Source organism: Lissotriton vulgaris, chromosome 5 (assembly GCF_964263255.1).
Source record: "Lissotriton vulgaris chromosome 5, aLisVul1.2, whole genome shotgun sequence".
In the NCBI taxonomy this organism is placed as follows: Eukaryota; Metazoa; Chordata; class Amphibia; order Caudata; family Salamandridae; genus Lissotriton; species Lissotriton vulgaris.
In genome coordinates this window covers 1702218183-1702241882 of record NC_141693.1, presented here as the reverse complement: position 1 = coordinate 1702241882, position 23700 = coordinate 1702218183, and the positions used below count along the sequence as shown (strand labels likewise).

At 42.7% G+C, this 23700-nt stretch overlaps 1 long non-coding RNA gene across 1 annotated transcript; it reads left to right on the top strand.

The window, feature by feature from the left end:
• Window positions 1-3827: 3827 nt before the first annotated feature.
• Window positions 3828-6019, top strand: LOC147716996 (uncharacterized). Its single transcript, XR_015295794.1, has 3 exons — window positions 3828-3912; window positions 4009-4041; window positions 4250-6019. It is a non-coding gene; the product is annotated as an uncharacterized LOC147716996 (long non-coding RNA).
• The last annotated feature ends 17681 nt before the right edge of the window (window positions 6020-23700 follow it).

The following is a 23700-nucleotide window of genomic DNA, read 5'->3' as shown; positions in this document are numbered from 1 at the left end:
AGCTATACCTAGCTGGTGAGCCCTTATCAGGCCAAAATCAGTCCTAGGTTATGTGTGTTCCAGTTTGGTGAGGACCTGGCCTGGCAGTTCCTGCTGGACTGTTCCCATGAGTAGTAGGGTCAAGGTGGATTTGCAAATGGCTGAGTCTAAACTGGGGTAGCATGTTGAGCAAAAGAACAATGGGTTGGTATGCTGCCCCGAGCGATTGCCAGTGGTTAGACAAATTACAAGCATTCTTTCAATCACCTTTTGTGTGTTTAATAGAGAATTGCTAAACAGCTATGTCTTACTGAGAAAAGGTATGCTGTGTATTCCATCTTTAATGTATTGCTGCATTTATTTTATCATTTGATTTCTTTGCATATGTTGTGCACAAGACGTGTTTTTTTTAACTAAACATTTTTAGAGTTTTATCCTGTGTCTTGGTGCTATTTTGAGTATGTTATTCTTTTATGAAAGAGCATTTGGAGTCCACTGAACTCATCTAGATGGACTAATCATGACCAGAAAAAACCCATCTGCACAGTACTTAGTAGCTGATCATATAGGGGTCTTAGTCTAACTAAATTTCTAATTTATATTGGTGCATTAATCTAAATTCTTGCACTAGGGGGTTAAAAACCGGACCCCTCTACTTCTAGGGGAGCTCTCAGATAAGATCAATTGGCCCCCAGCATTGTGTGTCCTCAAATTGGTTGATTCACTCAAAAATGATTACTACAGACCAGTGGCGGCCGCCACTAACAAAGGGTGGTTATGTGGGTCATGGAAGCGCAGGGTAAGTTTAATAATAATTAAAAAAAAACTTACCTGACACTGCCTCCCGCGTCGCGTCACTGCTGCCGGCCTCTTCACAAGTGCAAGAAAAGAGTCCAGATACACAAGTTTAGGGCTTTTTTCCAGAACACTCTTTCTAGTTCTTTGGGTAGAGGGCACATAAACTATAATCTTTCCTCCAATGCCTGGTACAAAGCAAAACAGGAAGGTGTCCATTAAACCACATTAAAAAGCACTTTGAAGCAAATTCTGTTCAGCAGACCCCTCTTGATACCTTCAAGAAGAGAGCAGCTACGCTAAAACCTTGAGTGCCAATTTGCAGATTGTAAAAGCCTACTGGGTCTCCAGCTTTACACCAAGTGGCAGCTTCCACAAAAGAGCATGATGCTGCAATTTCAGTGGTAAGATAAATATCTCCACTTGGAGAAACTATGTATCACACGCAATACCAATTAAGCCAAGTCAGTCAGTCAACAGGCATATTAGATAAATTATTCTCTTTCACCAAAATGAGTACCACAGGCTATATGAAAATTCACAAAGCTTTGATGGTGTGTTATCCAATAGTTCGCAGTCCATGTGTAATGGTTCCCGTTGTATAAATGGTTCACCGCTGTCAACGCAGCAGACTTCTCTGCTGGCTAGCATTACTCCGGCGCCATGAGGGTGGCAGGATTACTCCAAGCCTATTTAGATTTCACAGTTGTGCTGGCGTGTTATAGTAGTGGGTTGCCGATGGAGTGAATCTGTCGCAGGATGCGTCAACATTGCGCTATTCCTGTGGCTGTAGGATGGATGTTAGCGTCACACACCTGATGTGTTTTGCCTAATTTTTTGCATGTGCATACCACCCTGTAAAACACACTCCAGTTAAGACTTTGCCATTCCAACACAGCACAACATTTTACTGGAGAAGTTTTGTCTGAGTACTGGGCTTTTTATTTTTTCCCTCTGTTTCTTGTGAGTTTTACATTTTGTTTCCTATTACTTGTGGGTTTACAAATTCATTTAATTTAATTACATTATAATGGCAGGGAAGAGAAATCCCATTTTTACAGGGGGAGAATCGCCAGTCATGGTGGATCCACAATTGTTTGGAGCCCAAGTCCAAAATACAACCATATCTTAGAAAAGGCAAATGTGGACCAAAATAGTTGACAGAGTGAATGCTGTAGCAAACAACCTGCGCACAATGGAGGAAATTAGGAAGAGGTGGAATTACCTGTGGGGGAGAGTGTTTTCCCTGGCCTCCAAGCATTACTAATATGTTTTGCACCTTGGTTAACCAAATAAACCTAGATATATTAGTATCATTATTTTGTCTTGTTTGTTTGAATGTATTTTGTTGTAATTAAGATGACATCCTCTCTTTGTGGTGCTTCATGGTCTTCTTCATCTGCAATGTATGGGATGTTCCTTAACAGGGCTCTTTTGCATTACATGCAGCATGCCATGGTAATTTTGCACACCTTATTGGGTGAGTAGTGGAGGGCTCCGCCAGTCTTGTCCAGACATCAAAGTATGGCCTTTAGGAACCCTAACGCCTGCTCTCATGGCCTCTGTGTTGTTCCATGGGCTTCACTGAAGCGGACTTCCCCTGGTGTTGTTGGATTCCTCAGCAGTGCTAACAACCATGGTCGGTTAGGATAAGCTGATTCCATATGGGGGAAAAAATAAAAATGAGCCAAAAAATTTAACCTAATTTTAGATCATTACACTTTACATTAACCAAACAATATAATGACGGATAGTACTTACCAACAAGCCAGGCCCTCTCAGGTCCAAATTGGGACATTTGCAGGGGTATGCTACTGTTCTGTATTACAAAGGAATCATGGGTTGATCCAGGTAAACATGCACACATGCTTGTGATGTACAAATCTGGGAAGCGGACAACTTGCACAGTGACTGAATGGAAGTTCTTTTGATTGCGGTGTATTTGTTCACTGGTGTGTGGTAGCACTAAGGCAGTATGTGTGTTATCAATTGTTCCACCCACATGTGGTAGGTGACCCAGGGCATAAAAATCTCCCTTAAAACTACCTACCTCGAGCCCCCATGGCTCGACCCACTATGCTCTATAGCTATGGTAAATACCCTACTCTAATAATTTGTTGAAACTATATACTTTATACTGTATTCAAATTAATTCTCCATTTTTGCTGGACTGATTTCAAGTTTGACACACACAAATATCTTTACATCGATATTCATTTTTACTTTGCAATAGTTCTTTGAGAAAATAAAGTACATATGCACATCAAAACATAATATTCAAATAATCACAAATGCGTTTAAACAAACAATGTATCATTGCAATTTTCTTCTTCAGTTGTCTGTTGCTGGCTCAATGCATTTCGGGCCGAAGATTGGCCCTTTATCAGGAGCCTTAAGAATTTACAAAAATAATACGTGAACAATGTTCAGCAAGTCCATCAACTTGTACTGTTTGGACATAACAACAATCACTAAAAATCTTGTCCTTGAACATATCGTAATTAATCATGATGTGTCAGTTACCTTTAAAAAAAAAGACCCTTCACCTCACCCGTCTGTGCATAAACACTCTGAAAAAACTGAATCACCGACTTACAACAACCAGCGTCTGTGAGAGCGACCTCCAAAGCTGGAATACAAAAATGGAACGAATTACCGCTAGGACGTCTACCCTTATGTGCGCCAGAACGCACTTCTGACATTGGAGTCAATTCCAACCTCTTACCTCCACAATCGTGGGTAGACAATAAAACGTCTCTTGGATCCTAGTTTAGTTTGTGGCAAGTAAACTCCCAAATGGATCTGTGAATGAAACACCTTGCGTAACTCACGAGTGAAAATCACGGTGTACTCAGCATCCGCACCGACTTTGAAATCATGTTCAGATCGTACCTGTTTAAAGAGATCAAACTCTAGCTCAATTATTCCCCGCCATGTCTTCTGCCTGTAGCTCCGAACCGTCGGCAATGCTATGAGAAGTTCTCTCACTCTTGCGTCCTAAAACCATCCGACTTAGTGATCGACATAAATGAAGGACTTACGCGAGGTGTTTCATTCACAGATCCATTTGGGAGTTTACTTGCCACGAACGAAACTAGGATCCAAGGGACGTTTTATTGTCCACCCACGATTCTGGAGGTAAGAGGTTGGAATTGACTCCAAAGTCAGAAGTGCATTCTGGCGCACATAAGGGTAGACGTGCTCGCAGTAATTCGTTCCATTTTTGTATTCCAGCTTTGGAGGTCGCTCTCACAGACGCTGGTTGTTGTAAGTCGGTGATTCCGTTTTTTCAGAGTGTTTATGCACAGACGGGTGAGGTGAAGGGTCTTTTTATTTTTAAATTTTTTGAAAGGTAACTGACACATCATGATTAATTACGATATGTTCAAGGACAAGATTTTGAGTGATTGTTGTGATGTTCAAACAGGACAAGTTGATGGAGTTGCTGAACATTGTTCACGTATTATTTTTGTAGATTCTTAAGGCTCCCGATAAAGGGCCAATCTTCGGCCCGAAATGCATTGAGCCAGCAACAGACAACTGAAGAAGAAAATTGCAATGATACATTGTTTGTTTAAACGCATTTGTGTTTATTTGAATATTATGTTTGATGTGCATATGTACTTTATTTTCTCAAAGAACTATTGCAAAGTAAAAATTAATATCGATGTAAAGATATTTGTGTGTGTCGAACTTTAAATCAGTCCAGCAAAGATGGAGAATTAATTTGAATACAGTATAAAGTATATAGTTTCAACAAATTATTAGAGTAGGGTATTTACCATAGCTACAAAGCGTAGTGGTCGAGCCCTGGGGGCTCGAGGTAGGTAGTTTTCAGTGAAGGCACGGCTCAGACAAACGTGCAACCACGACAGCTCGCTAGGATTAAGCAAGTTTAGTTTGGTTGAAAATATAGTTTAAATTAAAAAGCATACCTAAAAAACAGGATCGAATAGGTGTGCTTCTCCACCAAGTATAATAAAAATCTCCCTTCACATAGGCAAAATCCTGGTTTGTAGGAAACAGAATGAAGCTGTTGATGCGCCTCATCCATCATGAAAGATAACATCTTGTAGCACACCACTTAAAGGTGGTTATGACATTCCACCAGATACTGCAAACACAATAAGATGATGGATGGAGTGCTGTAACTTTTCAACCACTCACGCCCAGTCAAGGATCTGTGTTTAATCCATTGTTCTTTTGCTCAGTATGCCACCCTAGCCATATGTAAATTAGTCTTGACCATGCTCCTAATGGGAACAGTCCAGCCCGAACTGCCATGCCTAGACTGGAAACAAGCATCCTGGGACTGTTTTCAGGATTTCACCCCTCATCAGCCAGGCTAGCTTGAATCCAGTGGCACAGTGAGCAGGGGGCCCACATCTGGGCATATCCTTGGCCACTTAGGGTAAACATAGCACACATAACAAGATGATGGACGGGGTGTTGAAACTGTTCAACCACTCACCCCCCCAGTAACGGATCTGGATTTAGTCCATTGTTCTTTTGCTCACTATGCCACCCCAGGTTTGGGCCCAGCCATATGCACATCAGTCATTGCCCTGCTCATCATGGAAACAGTCCATTGGAACTGCCAGGCCAGGTCCTCCCTGGACCAGAAACACGCATCCTGGGACAGGTTTCTGGGTTTCAACCCTCATCAGCAAGGCTAGCTTGAATCCAGTGGCACAGCAAGCAAGGGACCCATGTCTGACCATACCTATGGCCACTTAAGGCAAACATAGCAAACACAACAAGACGATGGATGGAGTGCTGAAAATTTTCAACCACTCACCCCCAGTTACAGATCTGGGTTTAATCCATTGTTCTTTTGCTCACTATGCCACCCCAGTTTGGACCCAGCCATAAGCAAATCAGTCTTGACCCTGCTCCTCATGGGAACAGTCCAGCCCGAACTGCCAGGCCTGGTCCTCCCTTTACCGGAAACAAGCATCCTGGGACCGGTTTCGGGGTTTCACCACTCATTAGTCAGGCTAGCTTGAATGTGTGTTTGCCTTATTCCACCAGATACTGCCACAGTGTATTGGAATGATTTTGTGGCCACAACATTGAATACTGCCTTTACTTTGAATATTGGTATTATTGATTTGAGGTTAATATTGTGGGGCAAAATATAATGTTGCAGCTGATGACGTAAAGAAAAATAGTTTGCGGATTCAATATGAATGTATTTGATAATGTCCTGTCCTGTTCTTTTATGGTGTCAAGTTCTGTAAATGGTCTGAACATTTGAGGCTGTTGTCTCCTCACTGTCTCTGAGTTCATATGGCTGCATTTAAAAAAAATTAAAAATTGTAAATATTTGCAAACATAGTGTTCGAGGCATGTGTACTGTAGATACACATGCTTTGCATATTCCTGCCATCTCAGCTTCTTTCCCAAATTCTCCCGACCTGCCTAAAACACAAAAATGTTTTAGTGTTAGGAGACTTTATTGTACACTATGAGTCGTGCACCAATACACTCACTAAACATCTAGCAGATAATATGGAAATTCTGCAATTAACACAAAAAGTTAACCAAGACACACATAGAGCGGGACATAGGCTGGACCTTATTTTTACGAATATAGAAATTACCACCATCAATAATATTATGTCTCTGACATGGACTGACCACTACAGGATTGAATTTACTATTAGCCTACCCATTAAAAATATGAGACCAATTGTACAGACCTTAGTTACAGCTAGAAACTGGAAAAAATTCTCGTTGGAGAAATTCCAGCAGCACTTTCATTATAACATTGATTCGGGATCCTCTACTGAGCAGGAAATACACCACCTGCAAAAAAGTATTGGGAATGCACTTGAGCATTGTTCAACAAACGGTACCAACCACAACTCTAGACGAACATTGTCGGAGAAATGGTATTGCCCAGAACTTAAGATTTTCAAAAGAAAATGCACCACACTGGAACACAAATGGAGGCTAAGCAAAACCATGGATGATAGACTGAACCTATAAAAGGGAGTTGAAAATCTATAATGCAGCCATAAGAAAAGCAAAAAAAGACTATTTTTCACGGCATATATTGGAAAACAGGCATTCCTCCAAAGAGCTCTTTAAAATTGTTAGAGAACTCTGCAACCCCCCTAGTCTTACATCAAGCCTGACACCCTCACAAGAAGGATGCAATAAAATAAGCAACTTCTTTTGTGAAAAAATAGATAAAATCTATACATCTTTCTCCAATAATAATCAGGAACAGGCTGAGCATCACTTAGACGTAGATTCCACCTCGTCGGTCAGCTGCTCATTCTTTGGCCCTTTTTCATAGGAGTAATGCCGGAAATTAAATCAGGATCCCCAGTGGACCGATGTCCACATCATATCTTTTCACAATTAACTCCCCTACTAAAAAAAGCGGGTGCGGATATAAATAATCCTGCCAACTACCGGCCCATCTCACAGCTGCCATATTTCTCAAAAGTGCTGGAGAAACTGGTGAATAAACAGCTGTCCAACTTTTTGGAAACTAATAACCTACTGGATGCCTCACAGACAGGTTTTAGGGCTAACAACAGCACAGAGACAACATTCCTGGCAGTGCTGGACGACATCAGAAGACAGGTTGATGAGGGTAAAACGGTCGCCCTGATCCTATTAGACCTATCAGCGGCATTTGATACTGTATCCCACAACCTTTTAATAAGAATGTTAGCCGCAAAAGGTATACAGGGAAAAGCTTTGACCTGGCTGAATACCTTATTTTCTGACAGATCGCAATCTGCCCGACTAGGCAATTTTACTTCCACACCCCGGAAGATCAAGTACGGAGTACCACAGGGGGCATCATTAAGTCTGATATTATTTAATGTTTATGTATCATCCTTAGCTACCATAGGGAAGAAGCTCATACGCAGATGATACGCAACTAATGGTTGCCCTGAACGGTGAAGAGGACTCCAAAAATAGACTGCTTAGCTGCCTTACCGAATTATCTAACTGGATGTACAGCCACTGTCTGAAATTAAACACCGATAAATCGGATATCCTCTTGTTTGGCGGATCCCACCAGCTCTGGGATGACACCTGGTGGCCCAATACTCTTGGTACACCCCCTAAACCAACCCAGATTGCTAGAAACCTGGGAGTCCAAATCGACAATGCACTGTCGATGAAAAATCATGTAACAACAATTTGTGGTAAAAGCTTTGCGTTACTAAAAATGCTAAGACGAGTCTTTCCATGGATTCCCGTGGAATGCAGAAAGATTTTAGTCCAGTCACTACTAATAAGTAGACTCGACTACGGGAATTCCCTATTTGTTGGCTTGGCGGACTATTTATTTTCAAAGCTACAGCTTGTCCAGAATGCGGCAGCAAAAGCCGTCTGTAACAAAAAAAAAATATGACTCTGCTAAGAGCTGTCTGAGAGCCTTACATTGGCTCCCAATGAGGCAAAGAGCTTCTTTCAAAATGTTATGCATTACCCACAGAGTGCTGCATAACACTGGCCCGAACATCCTAAAAAACAGGATTAATTTTTACGTATCGAACCAAAATCTTCGCCCCCAATCCACTGCAAGAGCCACCACCACCCGAACAAAGAGAGTCAGGATGGGCGGTCGTGCCTTTTCACATCTGGCTGCAAATTTGTGGAATAATCTTCCAACAGATTTAAGACTCACAGATTGTTACCTCACTTTCACGAAAAAACTCAAAACCATATTGTTCCCCAAAGCAGACTAAATCTCTCAGGCACATTTGCTAGTTCACTGTACACCGTCAATCTTAGCGCCATGATATCCTTTCAGGATGAATGTTAGCGCTTTAGAAGTACCTTTAACATTAACATTAACATCTAGTGTTGGGTCCGAACGTTTGCAAGTTGTTTTTCTTCAAAGAAGTCTTCCCTAGTCACGAGTAATGGTTACTGTGCATGGTCATCAACTCCATAGTTAGATTGTTTTCCCACAAGAGGGTGAGAATGGAGTAAGTAAGTGTAGTATAAAGATGTCCATGTGTATAAATGTATAATGAAGAGCTGCAACAACTACAGGTACCCGGGGAGGCGGGTGGGCGCATGTGAATCTACAGCTCTACATGCCAAGAACAGATGCTTACTGGGTAAGTAACATCCGTTCAAGGCATGTGTGCTGTAGATACACATGCTTTGCAGAGACTAAACAGCAGTATACTCCCAATGCAGTGGCTAACCTGTAGTTGTTGCAGTTGTTTGGAACAGAGTTTTAAGTACTGCTTGGCCTACATTAGCCTGTTGTCGTGCTAACACATCTACACAATATTGTCTGGTAAATGTGTGTGGTGTCGACAATGTAGCTGCTTTACATCTGTCAGCTAGAGGGATGTCCCTATTTTGCGAGTGGAATGCCCTCTAAGGCGTATAAGTCAAAGTCCTTTTGGCTTTAGCATAGCATGTTTGAATGCATTTAACAATCCATCTCACAATACTAGATTTAGAGCTTGTATTGCCTTTATAAGGGGGTGCAAACGCTACAAACAGTTGTTTTGTTACGCGGAAGTCCTTTGTTCTATCTATGTAGTACAATAAAGCTCTTTTAACATCAAGCGTGTGAAGTGTGCGTTCTGCTACGGAATCAGGTTGAGGACAGAAAACTGGTAACTCAACTGATTGGTTTATATGAAAAGCAGAAACTACTTTGGGAAGGAATTTGGGGTTGGTTCGGAGAACTATACTGTCTTTGTGTTGATGAAAGAAAGGTTCTTCTAGCGTTAATGCCTGTAGCTCACCAACTTTCCTCAATGATGTGATAGCAATGAGGAAAGCTACTTTCCATGAGAGGAACTGTAAAGGGCATTTGTGGAATGGTTCAAAAGGTGGACCCATTAGCCATGTGAGGACAATGTTGAAATTTCACACTGGGGAAGGAGGAATCCTTGGTGGTATTACCTTTTTTAAACCTTCCATGAAGGCCTGGTTTACTGGAACTCTGAATAGTGATAGGTGTTGCCTATTTTGTAAGTATGCAGCTACAGCTACAAGATACAAACGAATAGACGTGTAAGCCAGTCCACTTTGTTGTAATTGTAACAAATAATAAATAATGTTTTGTATAGAAGCATTTAAAGGATTGATTTTGTTGTTGTTGCAATATACAGCAAACCTTTTCCATTTTGCAGCATAGCAAGCTGTGGAGGAGGTAGGCTTTCTTGCTTTTTTTAGAATATTCATACAGTCTGGTGGTAAATGTAAGCAGCCAAACTCTATGACTTCAGGAGCCAGAACTAAGGCTTGTCAAGTCAGGTCAAGGGTATTTATTAAGTGCACATATCACCTGGGGGTATCATGGCGCATGGTGCGTCTCCACTGGAGCTGGAGGTCAGATAAAGGGACGTTATAGATGATCAAATAAGCAGGTTTTTAATTCCTTGCGGAATCGATTTTGATCTGTTACAGTGAGTAATTGAAATGGAAGTTTATTCCAGAGAGCGGGTGCAAGAAAAGAGAAAGATCTTCTGCCATTCCTGGCGGTACAAATTTACGTGAGGTAAGAAAGGACTTGGTGCTTGACCTGAGTGTCCTAGTTGACTGGTACCAGCTGAGTTTATTTTTTTTTAAGTATCTTGGGCTGATTTCGTACATATTCTTGTGCACTAGACAGAGGATCCTAAAACTGATTTGCTTCCTAATGGGGAGCCAGTGGAGTGTCTTCAAACTAGACAATGATGGAGACCTAGAAGGGAAGTTCAGTTCAAGTCTGGTAGCACTGTTTTTCAAGACTTGAAGCCTAGAGTAGAGCTCTTCATTGATCGAGGCCAACATGGCATTTCTATTATCGATACGTCTCTGAACAAGTGGTTTTCTCAATTCGGTTGGGGTCCATTGAAATTGTTTTGGAAGACCGCATTATTCCATAACAGGAGCCAATTATATGGTTTATATGATTTTTCATAGACAGCTGGTTATCAATCATTACTCCATGGTTCCACACCACAGGCTTTGGGGAAAGACAGGGACCCAAATTGTGGGGCCACCAATCACTTGACCAAAATTTGTGTGCCCTACAGAAGAGAATGGCCTCTGTCTTGCTACCATTAAGCTGGAAATGGTTGGCATGCATCCAGTTATCAATGTGGGTAATGCAGTTTTTAAAACTAATGTTAGTGTCGGTGGGATTGGGGCCTAGGGTGATTGCTGATAGCTGAGTGTCATCAGCATATTACACCACATCGAAACCGTCAGACCTAATCACTTTGGACAGAGGTGTCACATAAAGGTTAAAAAGCATGGGACTTAAGATGGAGCCCTGGGGGACTCCCATTTTTACTGGCTGACTGTGGGAGACCAGGGTGCCAATCTGTACAGTGGTGGTTCGGTCGGTTAAATAACTTTTGAGCCAGTCCACGGCCACACCCCTGACACCCATCTCCCAGAGCCATTGTTCTAAAATGCTGTGGGAGATGGTATCAAAGGCAGCTGACAGATCCAACAGGTCAAGCATGGCTGACTGCTCGTTATCCGGAGACAAGCGATACCAAAGGAGATGATGGACGGAGCGTTTGAGCAAATCAAACACTCACCCCAAGTCAACTGATCTGGGTTTAATCCATCATCATTCTTTAGCTCCCTTCACCACCCCAGTTCAGACATGGCCATATGCAAATCAGTCTGACCCTATGCCTCATGGGAACAGTCCAGACCAAACTGCCAAGCCATGTCTTCCCTGGACCGGGTACAAGCATTCTGGGACTGGTTTCTGGCTAATCAGCCGTCATCAGCCAGGCTAGCTTGAATCCAGTGGCAAAGTGAGCAAGGGACCCACCTCTGGGCATACCCTGCCAACTTAGGGCAAACAAAGCGATACCAAAGGGGCAGTAGGTTTTTTTAAAATGGGCCTGCCCCTTGCTGCTTTCCATCTGACTGGGACTACTGCTTGTGAAAGTGACATGTTAAATAGGTCAGTAAGATTTCTAAGGAGCAGAGGAGCAATAGTTGAAAAAAAACGGGGTGAAACTGGGTCTACTGGAGAGCCCGATTTAAACGTAGCCAGGGCAGTTGAAACTTCGTCTAAGTTGAGCATAGTGAACTCCTCTAAAAGAAGGAAGGTGATATCAGGGTCATTGATAGAATTTTTTTTGTGTTGTGATGTGGAAAGGAATTATGAATCTTTATAATCTTTTCCTCGAAAAAGGTGGAGAGTGTGTCTACCCATTCTTGCGAAGAAGGATCACAAGGCTGGGCAGGAGGAGTGGTAAATTCCGTATTTTGTGGAGTTCCTTATTGGAATTGGCAGCTTTGTCAATCCTGTTAATAAGATATCATTTTTTTGCCTGTCTAATGTTGTCTAAATAGGTTCGGTGGATACGTTTATACTTTTTCCGATCTTCGATACTTTTGGTTTTCCTCCATTTATGTTTGGCTTTCCTACTTGAAAGTTTTTTGATTTTTTTTTTTTGTTTTGTGGTTCTGTGCTAGGGTGATGCCCTGGGTTAAGTTTGACCCTTGCAAGGGGGGCCACAGTGTTCAGTGTCAATGTGATTGCGGCCTCAAAGGATGTACTGCAAGATCGATGCTCTCGGTGCAAGATTAGGAAGGGGGTAAAAGTGGGCTGAAAAGGTGGTAGGGGTGACTTTCTCCCAGGGCCGTCTCCATGCGAATTCGCTACTAAGCTCATTTTTGGTGGTGATTAATGGTAGAAAGAATTTCAACAGATTATGATCGGACCATAGCAAAGGGGAGAGGAGGCTCCATTCTGACACTGGTTGTGTTGGTAAATAGAAGGTCAAGGGTATGACCTGCCGAGTGGGTAGGTCCCATCACCATTTGTACCAGTCCCAGTATGTTCAAATTAGTGATTAGTCGATTTGTATCAGGGTTTAAGGGCAGTTCTGCATTATAAGTAAAATCCCCAAGGAGGAGAAAATTGTCAGCTACTAGTACATGAGGGGCAATTGCTTCAAGCAGGTGATGTATCAAATTTGCTTTAGGGCCAGGGGGTCTGTACAAAATAGCGCCTCTCCAGGTTCCCTTAGATTGTCTTTCAAGTCTAAAAATGCATACTTCAGACCAGTCCGAGGTAATGGTTTCTAGCGTGGTAATTTCCAGTCCAGCTGTAGTGGCTATTGCTATACCTCCTCCTCTCCTGCCATTCCTATCTAGTCTGGTTAGATGGTATTGAGGAGGGAACGCGGTCACTACATCAGCGGAGGCATGCTCATGGAACCAGGTTTCGGTAATGAAACAGATATCAGGCTTTTCAATATCAAGAAGGCTCCATATTTCTAATGCGTGCTTTGGAACTGAGCGGGCATTGAAATAAATCCCTTTTAATTGTTTAGGTGTCTTAATGTTGTCTGGGTTTGTAATACACTTCAACCAGGATTCAGGAGGTGGAATTTGCTCACTAAGGTGGGTTTTATTATCTACATTAGAAGTAGCTATAGCCACAGGAGTAGCTAGAAGGCCCTCTGGTAGGGTGGCAGTGCAGGGTTTGTTTAATAGCCTAAGCTCCTGACTTGAATAGTAAAGGTTTGCCATAGCCTACGTTCACCAGGCTGGGGTTTCCTGTGAAAAAGAGGAAAAAAGGGCAGAGTTCCTGTTGGCTGGCAGTGGACGGGTGCAGACGGGCTTGCCTTTGGCACGTCCGCGCCCTTTCCTGCCTTAAGTAGGTATGGAAACAGAAGCTGGGGTAGCTAGAGCGCTAACATTCACTTCCGGTCGGCGCACCGGGAATGAAGCCAGGAAGGCGCGTCCCTCCATTCTAGCGGTACAAGCCGTGGCGGAACAGGGACGACTGGCAACTAGTGAAGATAGAGGTAAGAAGGAGTAGTGGTGAGAGAACGGCACATATTTTACTGTAGCAATGCCTGGAGTATCACTACTTCTTTCAAATTGTTTTATTTTGTTTCAGAGTTTTAAATAGTGCAAACTAGACCCGAAGGTGTCAGAGCACTTTACATGAGCAAAAGTTGCATTACAGACTGACACATTCATTTTGTTAGGCACAGGTAGATTAAGTGTTTTGCCCAGAATCACAGAATGTTGAGCATCCCTTGACAAAACTCGAACCCAGTTCCCCAGCTTTGAGGTCGACCAATGTAGCCCTCAGGCTACATCTGCTATAAATAATTGAAATTAATAATGCAGGTTATATCGCCTAACTTGTGATAATATATACAGAGGTCGACCCCCCTCAAATCCTCTGTATTTTTGATTTAGATTTTCCGTTATTGGAACACATTATCCTGATTGTTTCAAAAATGTTCTGATTGCTACACTGAATAACTACATCAACATGTGACAGGTCCTCACGGTGTACAAACTTAGAGCCCAGCCGACCTAGGGGAGCATACAAGAGGCAACTTATTTGTGACCAACATATTTAGTATCCACTGTTTTAAATGTTGGTTTTAAACAAAAGTATTAAATACACTTTAACAAAGATTTAGTTGTGATTCATATGTTAAAATATACAGAAATTATTTTTTTATATTCTTTAGACAAAAGTGATATCTCACTGGATTGGCTTGATTAGATACTTAAAAGACAGAAAACTTACTGGCATTTAACATCTTACTTTAACATTTTCCAAAAGAGCGCAAAAGGAAACAATGGAAGAAATCCATGGGTCAGGTTGCCACAAACATCGTATTCCCCCCACAATGATATAAAAAAACAGGTAATTTGGGTATCGTACTTTGACCGAATGCAGATTCCTATGTGTCCCCATAGAAACAGACAGGTAAACTAAATGTGCCTTGGTTTAAATGGACGGATGACAATATCAACCAAATACTTTGAGCGTCTTGCCTCTGCTTGGGAGTAGGCAAAATAATGTGAAGACATGAGGCCAATGTGTAACCGATACCTATCTTTTCGTTAGTAGTCAGTCAAATAACTTTATTCGATTCAAAAGAATCATAAAAGTTTACAAGAGAGTTCGTACATTCATTTTTTAATGCAAAAGATTTTAGCAAACAGTACACAAAAATTGATATTAAGTTACATAAAATCAATAAAATTTGTTTATGATTCATAACGTTTGCTAATTGAAAGAACAATTCAAATAAAACTGAGGACAGAGCTACAAATGGTAACGGTTGAAAATGACCTCAGGTAATCAAAACCTTCTTGATAAGTACAGGGACGAATGTTCCTTAGAATGGGCTCTTGAATATTTATAAAGTAAACAAAAAAGCATAAGATGCATTGTGCTCTGATGGGCTGCGTTGTTACATGGACAAGGGGAAATCCTCTCACACCACCCCCTGTTTCGGAAAAGCCACAAGAAAATGCAGTGAATTTAAACACAATCTTGTCATTAAAAAGCGCAAATGAGCCTGAGTGGTAAAAGACAAGTAGAACTGTTGTTGTTTTAAAGATACATGTGATACTATCCTGACTAGACAAACTTAAAACAGTATGATATGCATTCTTTATGACCGTCTTCATATTAGATTGAATAGACTCCGAGTTTTCATAAAAATGTGCAATGCCTATTGAAAAGTTGTAAATACACGCAGAGATAAGATGATGAAACAGAAAAGGGTTTATTCTTAACACCCTAACCATCAGCTACCAGGCAGCAACTGAATACATAGGAATACTCATCACCTAAGCATTCTAGGTTCCAAGGAACAGACCTAAGATAGAAATAAAGAGAATACTAGACCTATCTTATAAAAAGTTTCTTTGACATAGCGTAACCACGGTACCGCCATTGCATTGTCAAGGTTCACACAGTCTCTTAAAATACCTCTTGAAAATAACAGCTATTCTGAGGTCCGAATTTCCCCCCATAAAAGCAATGAAGTCTGTCAATCACATAATCTAAACCCACCTCACAATGACAGAATAAAGTAGATGTACTACTGGGGATGAATAGGAGGTGTTTTAAAAATGTGTGCTCTAATATTTGGATCTGGGCACTTTTACAGTATCCCCATACTCCTGCCCCATTGGTGACTACTGACACAGTATACAGTGTTTTCAGTTCAGCTATCGGCTTATGACCAAATTTGCTGGCAAAGCGAAAGAGACCCTCTATGGTTCTGCTAGTTTGTTGGAACCGTGTTGTAATCTAGTGATCCCAGCTCAACTTATTATTAAAAAGATTCCCCAAATAGGTAAAATTTTACACTTTGTCCATGACTATGTAATTGACAGTGTACTTATGTGTTTTACTTTTATTTGGACCACAAACCATAATAAAAGGGTTGCTAAAATTAACCTTAAGAACCAATTCTAACATGAACTCATTAAATGCATTCAGACATTTTTGTAAGCTGTTTGCTGTTAGAGTCATCAATACTGTATCGTCTGCATAGGACAATAAAGGTACCTGTTTGCCTTCTATTCTTGGAAAATCCAATTTTTGTTGTAATAAAAAATGTCCAAACCGTTTGTTATATTAAAAATAGAAAGGGAGCCAATATGCATCCCTGGCGTACACCCTCAGTTGAGGTAATTGACTTGGTCTTGTTACCTCCTGGGCCATATCGAATGGCTACCGTAGTAGCTGCATGCAGTCTGCGCAACAAAGTAACAAGCGGTTCCTCAAATCCCATGGTGTCCATTAACGCCCAAAACTTTCCCCAACAGACTGTGTCGAAAGCACTGGACAAGTCCATGAAGGCCAGATGGATCGAAACAACCCTGGCCTTCATGTACTTGCCCATAATCATAGACAGGTTGATGCACTGCTCAATCGTTCCCTTTCCTTTCCTGAAGCCATATTGGGTATTTACAATGATACCGGAAGCATTGGCCCATGTCTCCAGACGTGCCAGGATTAACCTCCCCAATAATTTATAAGAAGCATCTATTAGGGAAATCAGCCTATAGCATTTAGGGTCATTTCTATTTCCCTTTTTAAATATTGGCGCCACCACTGCTCCTTTCCGTGATGATGGAATACGGCCCACAATTACAGGTTTAAAAACATTAAGTAACAAAGGGACCCAAATTTTTCTGTTATTTTTTAATAAGTCCAAGGGCACACCATTTGGCCCTGGAGTTTTTAGGGGAATACCTTTTCTCAAAGCCTCTTCTACTTTACTCATGGAAAGTGATAAACTGAGCTGTTGTGCAGTCTGCAGGTTAAATGTTATGTCGCCCTCGCACTCATTTAAGGAAACACTCTTTGGGTTAAATATATTGAAAAAGTGGGCCTCCCAAACCGCCCCTATTATGTTAGTATCCATGGTCCTCATTTCATTACTGAAAAGCGGGTGAATTAACACCTCCCAAAAACTCTTAGAATCCTTCAGGGCACTTGCTCTTTCGAGATCATCCCAGGACTGCTTTCTCAATTCGTCCTTTCTCTGTTCAATGACCTTTTTATAGGTTTGGTTGGCTACTTTTATCATTGCCCTGCCACGAGGTACTATATGTAGCGCCTTCTTCAGTCTATTTTGTGCTGCAGAACACTCGGTATTAAACCATCTTATTGCAGGTTGACTACCTTTTCTCACTGGTCTTAGCAGGTTCTTAGCCACACCATCACAGATACTTTCAAAACTCTATATTATTGCATCTGGCTGTGATGTATCAGTTAGACATGTCTTATCCAGTATTAGGGTATCTTTCATAGATTCACATGCCTGAATCATTCCCCGTCGTCGGGATGGGAGTCCCTGGTACATAAATAAAGTAATGTCCCAAGACATATAGAGTAATAGGCCAAAGGCCTCATATTAGTAACATATAGAGGTCCTTTTGTAATAAGGACCAAACTCTAGAGAGCGACCAATCAGCTTCCACCACCCTCTGGAACCTTCCTGGAAGGAGCTCTAGTCCCTCAGATTTTCTACCGCACGTCATGCTAAGGGAGTCTCCATTGAGCTCTGCTCAGGTTCTTCCCTTATCTTTGGATTTAAGGTATTTTCTTTGGATATTTCTCCATCTGAGTGAAGTCTTTACTGTCTTCATGTCGGATACTCCTAAAAAAGGCCTTTTTACGCCCTGTGATACTTGCAAAAAGAAGAGATTGCACGTCGACGACCAGCATAAAGACTGCCTCTACTGTCTTTATCCAGACCATTCTCCTAAAGACTGCTAGGTATGTCGTACCTTTTCTTCAAAGACTTTAAAATATCGTGAGGGAAGGCTTTTAACTTGGCTGGAGAGACTTAAGGATAAAGAAGACCCCTTGTACTCTGAGGAAAGTGAAACCTCATCAAAATCCTCTTCAAAAACTCCTCAGAAAAGGCCCAGAGATGCTTCTCCAGGTCCTCCTATGGCTCCAAAGCTTAAAGATTTGCCTGCCAGGGAGCCTTCTCCCTTTCAAGGGTCGAAGAAACCAGCTCTAGACCCTCTAACTTTACCGCCGAGGGTGAAACACACTTTCAAAACGCATTCCTCAGCCCCGTCGACGACCACCTCATCGACGACGACCTTAACGACGACGAAAATTCCTCAGATTGCCATTTGAGTGACTTTGTCGACGACGACAATTTCAACACTCTCAGTCTCGTTGGCGTTTCTTTCGTCGTCAACCTGTTCGACGGCACGTACCCCTTTGTCGTCGACGATCAAGATCAAGAAATCGTTGACGACCGCTTCGACGACGAGAAGTCCCTCGTCGACGGTAGTGTCTATTACAACCATCAATGATTCCTCGTTGACGACTGCCTCGTCGACGACACCTACGTCAGGAATGAAAATTACATATTTTCATCACAAAATTACAAAACGGATGCTGTCACCCTCTCTTACATCACCCAGTAGGGTTCAACCATTACCTCCCTCGCACCTTTTGGATGAGGATGAGGATGAGGACAGTATGTTTAGGCCTACAAGAAGTCCCTCTGAACTTAATGTTAAGTATCAGGAAGACTCTGATTATGATGATCAAGATATGGATGAGCAAGAGTACTATCATGATGACAGTCATCAGCAACAACCACAAATGGTTTTTCTTCCTTCAGCCTTGGTCTCTGACCTGCAATTTATGATCTCTGACTACAAGAAGAGGTTTCCTACCTCTGCGCCGTCTCCTGCTCCAGTTTTGTCGCCGCCACAGAGCACGCAAGTCCCACCTCTGCCACTTCCACCACCTATTACCACTGAGGTGCTGGTGCCACCTGTTTCCTCTACGGACGATGACGAACACCAGAAAGAGGGAGAGATTCAAGATACGCAGTCACACCATGACGAATGGGACAACTATGTTATCCCTCTTCCAGCATCGCCTTTGCCTCCTCATGCAGACTCACCTCCTGAGGATATAGGAGGCTTCCATAATCTCCTGGAGAGGCACAACGGTTCAAATTGCCAATGCCCTCTCACCAGCAAGACTGTTCCCTTTACGATTTCAAGGAACCCTTAAAAAAATCTGTTAGGTCTATGCCTACCATTAACTATATTTGTGATCAAAGCATCAAAATAATGCAAAATACTTGTACAGTTCCCCCAGTCCTACCAAGATTTGACAAGAAATGCAGGGCTCCAGACGACGCTCCAGCCTGCCTCATTGGGCATCCAAAGCCTGATTCAGTGATTCCTCCGGCAGCTCAACACAGATCATAAAATCCTTTTGCCCCACTTTCCGCACCCCACGGATAAAGAGGCCAGACACTTGTATAATATTTGGAAACGATTTTCCTCTATGTCAGCGCGAACAGTACGAGTGTCAAACTCATTAGCGCTGTTGGGAAGCTACAGCAGGGACATGTAGTCGGATATTGCACCATACTTGGAGTCCTTGCAGCAAGAATCTAAAGATGAAGCAAGAAAGGGGCTTCTAGAGGGCGAAAGGTTGGCTTCTGAAATTATAGACTGTGCTATGGACATCGCATCCACTGGTTTCCGCCAACTGGCTATGGCGGCAGTTTTGCGGCGCCAACCAAGGGTGGCTTAAGGCAATGACATTCCGGCCTGAAATTCAGACCAAAATCCTTGATATGCCGTATGACGGACAACTCCTTTTTGGTACCCATATTGATGAGGCCCTCCAAGGTATTAAAAAAGATACGGATACAGATACGGCCAGAGCCCTGGGTACCCTTAAATATAAAAGTACCCCTTTATGTGGATCAAGGGGCAGAGGGCAATACTCTAATAGAGGAGGTTACCAACAATATAGGTCTTTATATTCCTCCTCTAACCAGCAATAAAGACCGCAGTTTCAGCAGAGACAACAAGCGCAGACTTCGTACAACAAGTCTTCTTTTTGCGGAAAAGCTGGACGGCAGAAGGATTCCACGTGAAGTCAATGACTTCTCTTACCGCCAGTCTCCGTTTCTTTTCCACCTTCCAGAGTGGGAGGAAAAATGTCCCACTATCTTCACAATTGGAGTCAAATCACAACGGATTGTTGGGTTTTTCAGCTGGTGCAGTTCGGACATGCTCTGGAATTTGTACAAACTCCACTGCCAACGCCTCCTCAACATATGAGTCACAAGCATTTGCACCTCTTACTCCTGGAAATATCATAAATGCTCCAGAAAGATGCATAGAGCGGGCACCTGTCCGTCAAAGAGGACAAGGTTTTTAATCCTGGTTCTTCTTGGTGCGAAAAAAGGAAAAGAAATGGAGACCGATCCTAGATTTAAGAAGTCTAAACAAATACTTGAAAAAACAATCATTTCGCATAGTCACTATCCAGGAAGTCCTACAGCTTCTCAATGTGAACGACTACATGGTATCCTTGGACCTCCAAGATGCCTACTTTCATATTCCTATCCCCAGAAGGAACAGGAGTTTTCAGAGGTTCGCTGTAGCAGGCAGACATTACCATGCCTTTCAGGCTCAAATCATCCCCACGCATCTTCACAAAATGCCTTTCTCCAGTGGCTGCATACCTCAGACAACAACATCACCAAATCTTTCCCTATCTAGACTACTGGCTCGTCAAGGCACCCTTTCTCGACAGCGCAAGAAGGTCTTCCAAAGCCTGTCTGCGGCTTTTCAGAAGATTAGGTCTTACCCTCAACCCGGACAAGTCCGCTCTACAGCCTTCTCAGCGGATAACGTTTCTGGGAGCTGTACTAGACACATTCCTGAAAAAAGCTTACCCATCGCAGGAGCGACAACAAAAACTTCTACGTTTGGCAAAACGCATGCGCACAAGAAAGTCTCTTTCAGTGCACCTATTCAAATCCCTCCTCTGAATGATGTCTTCCTGCATCCTTCTAGTTCCATACTGTTGTCTCCGCATGCGTCCTCTGCAAGAGTCTCTCTCCGCACAGTGGGTTCAAATCAGCGGATCCTTTGACGACATCATACAGGTGACTCCTCAGATGGTCTTCCAAAGCCTGTCTGCGGCTTTTCAGAAGATTAGGTCTTACCCTCAACCCGGACAAGTCCGTTCTACAGCCTTCTCAGCGGATAACATTTCTGGGAGCTGTCCTAGACACATTCCTGAAAAAAGCTTACCCATCGCAGGAGCGACAACAAAAACTCCTACGATTGGCAAAACGCATGCGCACAAGAAAGTCTCTTTCAGTACCCCTATTCAAATCCCTCCTCTGAATGATGTCTTCCTGCATCCTTCTAGTTCCATACTGTTGTCTCCGCATGCGTCCTCTACAAGAGGCTCTCTCCGCACAGTGGATTCAAATCAACGGATCCTTTGACGACATCATACAGGTGACTCCTCAGATGGTTGCCGCCACGAAATCTGTCGCAAGGCCTATCCTTCCTAACTCAAGCCTCCCCTTATGTTATACCACCGAGGATGTCTCTCTGGAAGGTTGGGGAGCCTTCCTTCAGGAGCTTCAGATCAGCGGGAAGTGGTCGTCTTCCAAGCAGAAACTGCACATAAACCTCCTAGAACTCAGAGCTGTTTACCTAGCCCTCTTGGCTTTCCTTCCCAGAATAAAAGGTTCACAGGTGCTTGTCAGAATGGACAATACTACAACAATGCACTACCTGAACAAGCAGGGAGGGACTCGTTCACTCTCACTCTCTCAAGAATCTAAAAAAATGTGGAACTGGTCTCTTCAGAACAAATTTTCCCTGCGAGTGGAGAATGTTCCAGGAAAAGACAATGTGTTGGCAGACTCGCTGAGCAGAATGCAGACCACCTGCCACGAGGGGGAGTTAAACCAAGATACTCTCAACAGCATCTTCTCTCTTTGGGGCGAACCCCTATTGAATCTCTTTGCCACGCGACATAACGCCAAACTTCACAAGCTGGCATCCCCAACAGGGATCACTGGGGAATGCAGTTTCATTAGCATGGTTCGGCGTATTCGCCTACGCCTTTCCGACGTTTCCACTGATTCCCAGGCTCATCAGGAAGATGAAGGCAGAGCCTTGCATGCTGATTCTAATAGCCCCAGCATGGCCTTGCCAACATTGGTTCACGGAACTTCATCTCCACTCACTACAAACTCCAATTCTGTTGTCACAGTTTCCATCCCTCCTCACAATGAACCAGGGACAGGTCCAACACCCGGACCCAGCATCTCTCAGATTATCGGCCTGGCTCCTGAGTTCCACGAGTTTCAGGATTTTAGCATTTCCCCAGAATGCAGAGCTGTCCTATCTCGCACCCGAGCGGATAGTACAAACAGAACTTACTCCTTTAAATGGAAAAGATTCTGTATCTGGTGCAGGTCGGCTAAGGTGCATCCTTTCACATCCTCTCCAGAAGAGGTATTGCCATACCTCCTTCAGTTAGCAACTTCGGGCCTCGCCCACGCTTCTATCAAAGTTCACCTGACAGCAATATCCCGTTTCAGAAGATCTTCTACAGGACCTTTTCTGTGGTCAAACAGATTAATAAAACAATTCCTCAAATGTCAGTTTCGGACTTTCCCTCCTGTAAAGTTGCCACCTCCAACATGGCAACTAAACACAGTACTTGCTCAGCTTATGAAGCACCCTTTTGAGCCGATATACAGAGCTCACCTCAAGTTCCTCTCCTGGAAAACTGCACTCCTTCTAGCCCTTGCTTCCACCAGACGACTTAGCGACCTTCACGCTTTCACGATACAAGATCCCTTTCTTCAATTAAAGAATGACAGGGTAATTCTTCGGACTAATCCAAAATGTATTTCAAAAGTACCATCGGACTTCCTCCTAAATGAGCCTATGGTCTTGAAAACTATCTTTCCAAATCCTCAAACAGCAGCTGAAAGAGCTCTACATTTGCTGGATTTAAAAGGCTGCCTTAAATTCTACCTGGACAGAACAAAAACTTTCCACACATCCAACCAACCTTTTGTGCCTTACAGTTTACCCAGGAAGGGTTTCCTTCTCACAAAGCAATGTATTTCCAGATGGATCTTTGGTGCTATTGTCTTCTGTCACCAACAGGCTGGTCAACCTTTACAATCACAAATTTGTGCCCATTCCAATAGGGCAGTTTCTACTTCTATGGCACTGTTTGCAGGTGTGCCCATCACAGATATTTGCAGAGCGGCAACATAGAAGACACTGCATACATTTACCAAACATTACTGTTTGGATACAGAACTGACAAAGGATGCTGCAGTGGGACAGGCGGTGTTGCGTCATATATTTCAATAGAGGTGAGCCTTCCTTCCCACCAACCTTTATCCTATTTTTCCACGCACATTTCTCTACCACTATTTTACCTTTTGCCAGACTTACAACTTATTGCTTTGCATTTTAATGTTGTGATATAGGCAGATATATATTTATGTATATGTATTTGTTAACTTATGCTTTATGTTCTTTATGCAAACGGAAATGTGCTTATCATTGCTTTCTACTCTGATTCAGGCATGTGAATCTATGAAAGATACCCTAACACTGGATAAGAAATGCAATACCTGTAAATGCAGTTATCCAGTATTGGTATATTTCATAGATTCACATGCAACCCACCCGCCTCCCTTGGAAGGGCTCACCTAGTACTCTGAGTAGTACCTCTATATAGCACTGTGCTTAGGAAAATCTGAGGGACTAGAGCTCCTTCCAGGAAGGTTCCAGAGGGTGGTGGCAGCTGATTGGTCGCTCTCTAGCGTTTGGTCCTTATTACAAAAGAACTTGGATATGTTATTA